The sequence below is a fragment of the Nannospalax galili genome, unplaced genomic scaffold, assembly GCF_000622305.1.
Source record: "Nannospalax galili isolate Female #2095 unplaced genomic scaffold, S.galili_v1.0 scaffold198, whole genome shotgun sequence".
Lineage (NCBI taxonomy): Eukaryota > Metazoa > Chordata > Mammalia > Rodentia > Spalacidae > Nannospalax > Nannospalax galili.
Genome location: NW_008341748.1, coordinates 2,506,001 through 2,517,767, shown reverse-complemented (window position 1 = coordinate 2,517,767; position 11,767 = coordinate 2,506,001). Strand labels below are relative to the sequence as shown.

Genomic DNA, 11,767 nt, shown 5'->3' with positions numbered 1-11,767 from the left:
GATTACCTCTTCACAGGGGGGAATGTTGGAGAGGATGGAGTGGGCATGGGTTTGATCAAAACACCTTATATACATGCATGAAATTCTCAGTAAATTTTTTGTAAAAGTTAAAAAACAGAAAGAAAAAAAAAGTAGTCATTCTCGTCCTACTTTTAGATTCAAGTTCAAAGTGGTCAGTGAGGCAGTTGTAGTTGTTGACCCTAGTCCATTTGACTAGGGAAGCCACTCAATCCAAAATTTTATTAGCTTAAAATTTAACTACATAAGTTAAATCATGACATCTTGGAATGAAGTAGTCCATTTACATATTATTGCCGGCCTGTAGTCTTTCTTCAGACCAAAGTAGCTGCAATACCTTAATTTAGGTTACAAGAAAAGCAAAGAATTTATTTTGCTGGGGAATTTTTTCTTTTTGGTGTTGTTTATGCAGTTTCAACCGATTTTAATCAATCAGAAAATTTACAAAGAAAGCTGTTACTTACGAAATTCACTTTTCACGTACACGGCAATGACTATGTGAATTGTCTCTGATGGGAGGCATGAGACATATTTTTTCAATTGATATCCTTCCTATTCCATCTTACAATTTTATAGGATGGCTTAAGTATGTTTTCGAAAGAGGGTAGGGAGCATAAGACATTTTGGAGTGGAGGCGGGGAGGTGGAAATGGTATAAATACAGTACTCGTATAAAATTCTCAAAAAATAGAAAACGCAATTAAATGATGTTTACATTCAGAAAGAAACAACGAGGCAACACTGCTAGTTTTGAAATCATCATTTAGAAATCCTGTTTTGAAATCAGGTCCTTTATTCTGTGATCTCAGGGCAGATACTGCAATCGTTCTCACATTCACCTTCAACGCTAATACACCACAAAGAATCACAAGAAAGTAAAATGAAGGATCTGCAAAACTTACCAAACTTTTTGGCACAAAAGTGATACTTATTAAATGTAAATCACCTTCCTTCTGACAAATGAAAACAAGAAATGGAAGGCTGGAGGGTACGGCTCAGCAGTACAGTGCTTGAATGCAAGTCCCTGAGTTCAATGCTGAGCACCATACAAAATGCAAATTTAAAAAACTATTATTTTCATTCCTACAATGATATACTGGTATATCATTTTCTAAATGAAGCAATATCTTGGAAAATTATAATACAGAAGTTCCAAATATAAAAGTGACCTGCGGATTTTGTTATGGAAAAATAATGCGAATTATGTTCGTAATTACAATGTACAGATTGTAGTCTCTAAATTGAGTAGATAAAAGTTAACAAAGCATATGTCTGGATTTCACCAATGGTTCAGCAAAATGCTTGCACATGTAAGGTATGTAGTGCTCTGGATTCAATACCCAGCACTGAAAAAGACAGAGGCAGAGAAACAGAGAAATGGATTTGTCCAAATAGAGCAAGCAAAAGTATTTCTACAAGAATCCTCCTCTGTTAATGGACTGCCTATGCCAGGGACATTCTAGACTTTCTTTGGACACTGTGACTGGAAAGTCATAGTCGGCCCCGGTATCAGACTTTATTATTGAAAACAGCGGTAGGTGGTTTCCCTGAAGCTTTTATCAGTGGATAAGGAATACAAGCTTAATTCCTCCATTCAAAATATTATGGAAAAGAAACTGTTTTCTTATGTTCACCAACTTTGTTTACATGATAATTCCTGATAATTCCTTGCCTCACCTTGTCCATGACATACTCTACGTGTGTCCCCTTTAACTGGAGTATCAAGTCCTCCGAGAAAATTTTCATGGCACAATCTTCAAAGTATAAAGTCATCTGCAGGGATCTTGCCCCTTTGCAGGATGCTATGTTTCTTACTAGATGACCAAGAACCTGTTTGCTGTTTGGATCACTGCATCCCATGGACAGCATTAAGAAGCATATTGCCTCACCTATGAGATCATGTCTGCTACACAATGACCTTGTGCAACTATTAATAGGACGGACAGCCTGATTCTCTTCAACTGTACTCTCAAACATCTGTGAAGTATCCACTGTATAAACAATGTTCCCTACTCTCATCAAGGTTACTTTAGCACAGTTTTTGTGTTTGCATCTCATTTGGCCCAGTTACTACTGGGTACTATTATTACATGGACTAAATAAAATTTTGTGGTTCTAACCTAGATAGTTCAACAGTTTTAAGTATGAGAAAATTTAGTTATAAGGTTGGGACTATAAAAAATGAACTCTAGTTATGAGAGTCCATTAACCAATTCTAAATTAAAGTAGGAATGAAATAAAATTATAGTAGAACATGTATAAAAGAACACATGACAACCACATGGATACCAAAATGAATCCATTATACTAAGTACTTTTCCAGTAATAACAAGTGAATTCATAATGATGGCACACTTAAGATCAAATGAAATCTAAAAATATAAATGTCAAAATATCTATATATGGTTCACCCTCCTAATTTACCTTTCCATTGCAGAGTAAATACAGTGTCAAAGTGCCTCTATTCAGCAGATTTCAGTCTAACACTTTTCACTTGTGAATTCTGCATGATGATTATAAATGGAGTTTTATGTAAATCAGAGAGACAGACGATAAATTTCATGGGTTGGTCATGGCAAAGATTACAAATTTCACAGTAAGTCACCGGCTAATGTACAGACACACAAGCACAAATAAAATCAATTCCAGTGCTAAGTAAATTATATTTCAGGGTTAAAAATGAGTGCATGGGTTTACAAGAAGGTGTTCCCATTAAGGTGCTCTGAAAACTACTCCTAAAGGAGTGAATCTAGAAAAAAAAATTCCCCAGCAAAATAGTGTTGTTTGTTTTATATGGTATTCAAATATTTCAAAATTTTTATTTCTGCTTGTGAATATTTGAGAACGATGTTTGCTCTTTTAAATGCAGGGTCCTTGAATTTACTTTCTTTACTTGAACTTTGCATGAATTTTCCTAGAGTTTTGTCATTTATCATGGATGCACATTTACCAGATAATCATATTTTTCTTATTAATGAAGAAGTGTGTATTAAAAGAGATGGAGGCCCCTATACGATTTTGAAAAATCTCTTGAGGGAGAGTGCATGGTACATGGTAAAGCTGGCAAGTGTTCAACAGGCACTGAAAGAAGAATGGAACATTATCCACACATGAGCTCACGCTCATCAAAATGCTTCTAAGCACATCACTGAATACATAGTATTTCTGCCCAACACTATGCTTTTAAACCTAGAAGGTATATTTCAATATTATGGACATGATCTAATTGCATTACAGAGTTTCGCACAGCTTGGCAGAATCTGCCAAGGCAATTTAATGTAATGGTATGGACACGTGCTTACATGGACACAAAACACATGAGAGAGAGAGAGAGAGAGAGAGAGAGAGAGAGAGAGAGAGTCATCTTAGCTAAAATGTAAAAGCACTCATAAACTATAATGGGCAAAGCCCACATGGAGAAGCTAAAACTTTACTCGGTGAATTCTAGTTAATTTTGGGCCTTATAATGTCTAAGAGCTATGAGATTTCCATCCACAGAAAACATTTTAATAATTGAAGGCTCCGGAGAACAGCAATAGCATAGGGCAAAGTACAGATAGCACAATTTGGCCTGTGGTGTGTACAGCAGTAAATTAGAATCTTGGAAAATGATTGAATCTGTGGATGTTCTTTCAAGACAATAACAAAAATGTTAATGTTTTTCTGCAGTGATATTCACAAACATCCTTTGCTTGTTAGCTTCCTTTCACAGAAGCATCAGGGAAAAAGAATGAGTACAAAAGATTATCAATATGAGCAAATAATGGGAGGACGGTGTGGAGACTGGAGGTGTTCCAATGTCAAGGCCTAGGCTCCTTTTAGGAATACCAAAGTTCTGACAGAATGGTACCCCTCCTTACTTTAGTGCAGCACCCTCCTTTGGACTCATGTAGGGTTCAAATACTCCCTTGGGTAACTCCACCACTGTGGGTGCCTCACACATTTAATTAAGCTAAGTAGAAGGAGAGCCTACCCTGGAAGACAGCCTGTTTGTCTGGCCCTGTTACAAAGAAGGCTGGTTTGAACAGAGCATCAGGAAACAGAGATTTGGAAATTTTTCAGTTCATCTGTTGAATGAAAGTGGCCAAAGTAGATTATTTTTTGTCTGAATCATGAAGTTTGGCTGTCTGTGTTGAACAAATGACCCAGATAATTGCCAAATCTCCATTTCACCAGGCTCCACAACCCAGATATGTCACCAGTCTTTTGAGGATCACATCACTTACCCTGACAGCTTTCCCATTTGTTAAATAAGATGAACAGTCCCTGACATCATATCCCATTTAGAAAGCAATACGTAACCTTCAGGTGAAATACATAAATTACTGTGTACTTAAGCTTGAACAGAAAATACAATGACAAAACCCAACCCGATAAATTGTAGTACTAAAATCTTGACATTATATTGGATATAATTCGTCTTTATTTTGGCTTTCCTTGGAATTATTTTCTGGTTTTTAAGTATTCATAGCATGTTGCTCTCCAAAAGGACACATATGGCAAGGGAAATGCAAAGGCAGTGAACCACTGGCTTTCTATCTACAGTATCTGTTCTGAAAGCTTTTCTAAGGACAAATCGTGGCTTTAACTGAGCTGAATTTCTAGTAGCCAATTTTCCTCTGTGAAGGACCTAAACACAAACTCAGTGTGAACATTCATCCCTATCTACCAAGAATCCGAACTTGCCCTATGGTTTGTAGCTCTTTCTCACTTTGTTGCACTAGAGAGGTATATTCCAAGTTCTTCCAACTACCAGTGCCACCCAGCTGGCACTATAGATGCCTTTTTCAAATCCAGCCTCTACATTTTCCTTGCTTGCTCTACACACTATTAGTCATTATTGTAGCAGTTAACTCTAAGCCAAAGGATATGAATGTGTCTGGAATCTGACTGGCAGCAGTGTCATAAAACTGCAGATTGTGTGTATTTGTGTGTGTACACTTTCACACATACACACTCCCATACATATGCATGCACACACACTGAACATACACAAACACACTCGAATGCTTCTTAACCATCTCTGGGGAAAAATAAAAGTGTATTTTCTTCCCATTATGAAAAGCTGGGATTGACTTACATCAGTCAAGCCCTGTCTATCCTCATCCATCTCTGCTCTCAGAGTAGGTAGTGACTACATGAGATCCAATGAGCAAAGTCCTGACTTGCTTTCTAGAATTATGGCACGGCTACCACGACAGCAACAGTACTGTTATGAGCATCTGAATAGCAGCAGCACGTTCAACGCCCAGACCCATATCATATTACACAGCCTCAACTAACCCGAGGAAAATGTTTTCTCACTTCTTCCCACTGCTCTCAGTTAATCCCTCTTTTTGGAAAACAAACTGCAAGACTTCATAAAACACATATCTACTTACCTTTTTATTAATAACTTTCAGCCCTGTATCAAGTGCAAAATCTAGGCTAAGATAAAATGTAGAAGAAATGATACAACCTAGGGGATCCATAGCTTCAGCTGTCCATATTACATATATCCCGAGAAGGGGGAACACATCTGTAAACATTTCAAAGTTTCAAGCACAATGCATTATTACATAGTCAATGCACGCAGTTTAACATTTGTTTATGCAAACCATATAATTGGAAAGTCTGTCCATTTTCTGCTTGTGCTAAGTGTTCTGTGTATAAATACTTTTTCATAGTAGATAAATAGGGTTTTCATTTAGGTCTTATCACATTCATATTACATATTCATTGATTTCTAAACTGCCTTAAACAGCTCTGTAGCTGGGAAACATTATGAATTCAGCTTTGGCACCTTGGCATTAAATTTGCATAGCAGGTCACGCGTCGCTTGACATACATGCAAAATTGCACTGCGGCTATTTTATTACAAGCCACAAAAGATATTCAGAAACTGCATACAGCATCAAAAATAAATTAAACTGGATCAAAGACCCAATAGGAAGCCACTTTTTTATTGTTTTGTGATGCCTAAAGCCATTTAGATGTTCTAGTCAATAAACAAAAGTTAGACTAACAATTTTTAGTCTCCCTGGTTGTATATTCTAATTACCAAGGGTTAACACAATTTTTCTTTATCACATCAGGACTGTCTTTGGTAGTAGTTAAGAGTTTAATACTTACTCCACTGTACTATGATGCTTGCAATGACATGTGTACTCTAGATACATATGTGTACGCTTGTTGCTATAATAAAATTATGCTTTGTTTCAATATATTCATTATTTGATCTTTTGAAGGGATGTAGCATTTATTTAAAATGTATTCATACACCATTATAAATTACCTTTCCTGCCATTTTATGCTTAAATATGTCAACAAAATATTTGTGAGGCTAAAACCATGGCATGCAATATAAATGAGGCATATTCAGATCATTTCTAGACGAACTGAAATTGTTTCCAGTATCCAAAAGGCTCAGGGCTGTGGAATGGACTCTGCTGCATCATGCACGCAGCATTCCTTCCAAATTCTATAGGATCCAAGACCCTAAGATATTCATACATGAAGATGATTCATGAAATTGTCAAAGGTCAAAATTGAAGAAACTTTTAAGAATGGAAACTAGAAAAGGGTAATTTCCTATGCTGTTGGAGAAGAAATGAGGAAAAACGTTTTTTATATGGCCAGAAGAAAGCATAGCAAGAGAAAATGGTATGAAGGATAATCTAGAATAAGTGTGCCTCTGGAGATTGCAGAGTCAGTGAATGGTCTAATGTGTCTGCTGTAGAAGACAGAGGAGCACAATGTGAAGGCAAGTTCTATAATGTTCAGCTTTGGCTGTTCATCTGCAACAGTAACTCCCAGTTGGGAATGGCCATACTCTCCAGTGAGAAGATAATTTCAATTGGATTTGATTTGGCCATTGAAGCAAATGATTTTACTTAAATCACTTATCACAGTTTTCTTTTCATAATGCTCATTTTTCTTTGATTTACTCAGTATTGAATTAAACTACACACTTTCAGCTTTTACGTACAACAGGGTTGGAAGCAATCACAGTTAACTACTGTTTGAGTCAGCTAATTCCAGTTTGATGGAGGGAAACAGAAGCAGCAAATGCATCTGAGGTGCCTCTGACCACCACTGTGTATATGCCAATGGCAGCAATCTATAGATTTCCCATAGGGCTTAGGGGCTCTTGGTTATTTTCACACATTCACAAGTAGATGGAGATAAAACCACAACACTGATACGGGACACAACTTTGCTGTGAAGAGTATGTGAATTTTCAAACTATATTTTAGTTTTAAAAATTTCCTTCACAATAATTGGAAATATATAGTAATATCACAGAAATCAATTTAAATTTTTGTGGATTTTCAGGAGGCCTTGCTATAGAACCATTCAAGAATAGCATACCTTTGGAAAATACTCTTCATTGTACATATGAAGGTAAAGGGAGATATGGGTTAGAAGGTCATTAGAAAATGCCTTTAGAGTTTCTAACCAAGATTTATGGTTAAAGATTCAGCAACAGGTAATCCAAATCTGAAGCAGTTGATCAAGAAGGCAGTATTTATTCTTTTACAATTTATTTATTTTTATTTTATGAATATTTTGCCTGCATGTAAGTGCACCTGTGCATGCAATGCCTGTGAAGACCAGAAAATGTTGCCAGATGGCTCGCAACTAGAATTACTGAGAGTTCTGAGCTGCCATGTGGAACCAAACCCAGTTCCTCTGCAAGAACAGCCAGTGCTGTTAACCACTGAGTCATCTCTCCAGTTCTACATTTATTTATGCTTAAGGAATAAAGAGAGTTTTGTTTGGATTGTGGAATGAGTGTCTATTTCTAATTAACTTTCTTACTTTAAGATTCTTGTACGTGATCAAATAATGCTGTGATCTCAGACTTTGTATTTGTCATTCATCAAAGTCTCTACATTGAAGTAAAAATCTGTTGGGCCAGTGAGGGTAGGTTGGCTTACTTCTGGATTTGCCCTGGCTTCTACAATAGGTGGATCCAAATAATGATTTCTAATCAGAAACACTTTCTCTACATCACTCTTTTAAAAAGGAACAAATTCAGTCAAAGCATTATTATAGACCACCATGTGAAATTCCCACATTCTTAGCACTTCCAGAAATGTTTAATTTATGTTTATGTATTCTTATTCAAAATGTTAGTTAACAGCCTGTAGGGACCCAGTAATAGGACCTTTTTTCCCCCTTTTTTATGTTTATTAGCTACATTAATGACTGTTTCTGCAATTCCACTGCAAAGACTTTCGTTAATGAACGCCAATTAATTCTGAAATGATTTTAAACAAAGGGTGATGAGAATAACCAATCAACCATGACAGTGTAAAGAGCAAGCAAGCTGTTGTGGCCCAAATTTCCTGCATTGATTATTTGCTGTCAGATGGTATTGTTATTCATCAAGCCTGCTTTCAGATTCCATATACATGAGTTAGACTGGAGTGTCATTATCTCGTACATACTTGGGGTCCTGTCTCTAGTGGCATACTGGTCTGTATTTAGTAGGTACTCAGTAGATCATGTGTAAAGTTGAAATGAACATAGACCTAAAACCAAGTGCAGAGAAATGATAATTAAGTGGGCATGTTAGATGATAGTTAGACTGTACTTTATGATGCCTTCCCTTCACACTTGAAAACAGATAATGTATTTTCAAATTTAAAAGAGTAATGCATTCTTAAATCTATGGCATAAGTGTAATTTTTCCTAAGCATATTCATTATAATTAAGTGATAATAGTTGTATGCATACAAAATATGTACTTATATTTCATTCAAAGAAAACAGATGATTTGGGTATAAGAGCACCAATGTGTGTTTTTTTTCAGAATGAAAATACTCAGAATTTATATTTATAGTAGATATGGGACTATATGGGACTTTATTATTTATTTTAAAACTTTATTTCTGTAAAGTAATTAAGAATTGTTGGAACGAAAAAGTGTAAAAGTTATCCTTCCATATTTATGCTCTTGACCAAAAACAAGTTTGAGAAAAAAATGAAGACTTAAAACAGTTAATCAAAGGTAGTACCCTGCAACTTATATTTTAAAACAACAGTGATGTCCTTTATTAAGCAACATTTCATTTTTCCTAACAGCCACAACACGATACAGTATGCAACAGCTTGAAAGAGCTAGACTCATAAAGAAACAGGCCTCAGAACTTGCCCCTTTGAGCACTGACGACAGTATACACAAGACCCATGCAGACTCAATCAAACAAAAACCCAGTATAGAACTGGAGAAATGGGCAGCAGGCCCCAACTTTAACCAAGGAACTATTGGCAGCTGATTACTGCTGGGTGATGGAGGGCTAATGTCATCTAAGGGAGAGACTCTTGATAGCCTGACTAGACTCCAGCGGATGAATTTGCACTGAAGGACATCTGGGCACAAAAGCCTGACTCAATAGGCCTTAACACATATGACAGAATGCATGAAATCTGGTGGGGTGTACTTGGGGAGGTGTGGATGAAGAAGGGGGTCTAAATATAATTAAGATTTATTGCATGAAATGTACAAATTTTCAGTAAAAATAATATACATTCAAAAGGAATTAGTTAGAATCAGAGAGTAAAAAGGATCGTAAGCCACCCCAACTACATTTCCTACTATATGATGCCTTCTTGGTGACTGAAAAATCAACCATTCATGTAACAATACATTCAACAGAAACATTTCAAACTTTTGATTTAAGACCATTGTCCTTCCACTTGTGATGTGACATCTGGCTCTGCATCATTATAAATATTCTCAGCCAATTGTCATATATGCATGATGCTATCTTCAGATACCAAGCAAATGATCCAAGGTTCGTTGCAGTTTCAACTGGTCTAAAATTTTGGCAGTACGTTCTCTGTGAATTAACAGGTCTAGAAGCCCATCTTCTACATCTTCTGCTCATTGTTCTTCTCCAATTTTATCCAAATCCCACATATTCAGCTGGTGATCAGTACCACTTCAACCCAGAAGAGTTTCATTATGTGGAAACCAGTGGACCTGAAATTTTTCATCCTTATGAGATTTGAGTGTATGGAGTTATAATTTTAGGTACACGGGTTCTATAAAGGTACAGTCTTAACTTTTGCAGAGCTAGTTACTAGAATAAAATCACTTTAGGGGCTGAATGAGAGGCAGTTGACCTCAGCAGTTTGTGCATCTACTGAATGGCTTGGCTTAAAAATGGTATTGGATCTTGTTTTCCATATCTTAAGTTTCTGATCATTAGCAACAGATCCGAACAAGGGCTCATGCAGGAGATGCCATGCCACATTCTCTACAACAGCCAAGTGGCCAGGAAAGGTTACCTTAGCATCCACAAGTTTTTATCCTTTTGGTCCAGCATTTATGTCTTTCAGGCACACAGTATGGTTATTGTATGCACTCAGGACATGTCCACACAAATTAGAATTTAAGGAAAGACCACCGCTCTCCTTTTGGTGACCTCTTAGTCTAGGATCAGGGTTACATTCTCTACTTGGATCTGATTTTACAGGGTGTTTTGTGTAGTTAAAAACCAATAAATCAGAGGATGATTTTTTTTTGTGGCAATGATGTGTGGATTCTGTTGCTTATTGCAAGCACTGTTTACTTGTCCTTCATGAATAATTTTAATTTTACATTCAATTTTTTCCTGGGACAGAGCCAAAGCCATCAAATTCTCCCTTGTCACTGTCACAATGGGAAACATCAAACAGTGCATCATCGTTGAGACTAGGAGCCAAAGCAACCATTTGATGACTCTGCTCATCAGATATACGAGTCCCCAGCACTAGCACATGAAGGCCATAATTCTTTCCTTCTTGATTAGTCTCTTCAGGAAACCACGGAACTGACAGCCTGGACCAATGGAGAACAGGTCATAACCAGGTCACACAGAAACAATGGATGCATCTTCCAGGTTTTATATTCTTCATTGATGACATGCTCTCTCACAGTATTTTCAAACATCTCTTTACTTGCCATCTTGTTTAGGGTAGTTTGCCCTGGTTTGCCCTGGTAGTTTGCCTTGGACTCCTCTCATCAGCCAAGAACAGTCTGAGTTCTGGCACTGCTCCTTTTCCCAGGCACATCATACACTACTAGCTGTGGAAACCTGAGCTCGGGTTTAGCTGCCTGGGTACACCACAGATGCAGTGTCATACTTCCCTGCCTCCTCCCTGCTTGTGGGTACCTAGGTCTGAGGTGCTCTTCTCTCTGGCTACGGAACTTTATGAACTTCATTTCCTCCTCGTCCTCCTCCTCCTTCATCTTCTTCCTGGCAAGTTGATGAACACTTGATTGTATCCAATGGGTGCTTCAAGTTTAAAAACAGTAATGCAGGGGCAGGCAGATCTCTGTGAGTTCAAGGCCAGCCTGCTCTACATAGTGAGTTCCAGGACAGCTGGGGCTACAGGGAGACCCTGTCTCAAAAAGACTTAAAAAACAAACAAACAAAAAAACCCAGCAGCAGAACACACAATCCGACTTAAGGGTCCTCCCTAGCTAATAGCAGTTTCTTCACATAAGAGATCAAGAATAGGCTAGACACAGCCCATTGCACAGCTTTCATCCTTGAACAGTTCATTGTTTTACATCAGCTCTGATTTTCCTATTCATATTCAAGGGGGAGCAAGAGGAGAGAGATTTGAATTCAATATAAATATACACCTAATGATAAGCATTCATTCCACTGATAAAATGGATTCTTTCTGGGAAACTTATCAAATTCTTTCCTCTTGGCAGGCAAGACTGAATCGGAGACTTCGAGTTTCACATGTGCGCAAAATGTAATGTTCTG

The 11,767-nt window shown here is 37.2% G+C and overlaps 1 protein-coding gene and 1 pseudogene across 5 annotated transcripts in view; both read right to left on the bottom strand.

Annotated features, from left to right (window-relative positions):
* Positions 1–11,767, bottom strand: part of Aff2 (AF4/FMR2 family member 2) — a 560,677-nt gene that overhangs the window by 325,420 nt on the left and 223,490 nt on the right. The window lies entirely within an intron of this gene.
* Positions 9,681–10,953, bottom strand: LOC103737445 (annotated as a pseudogene).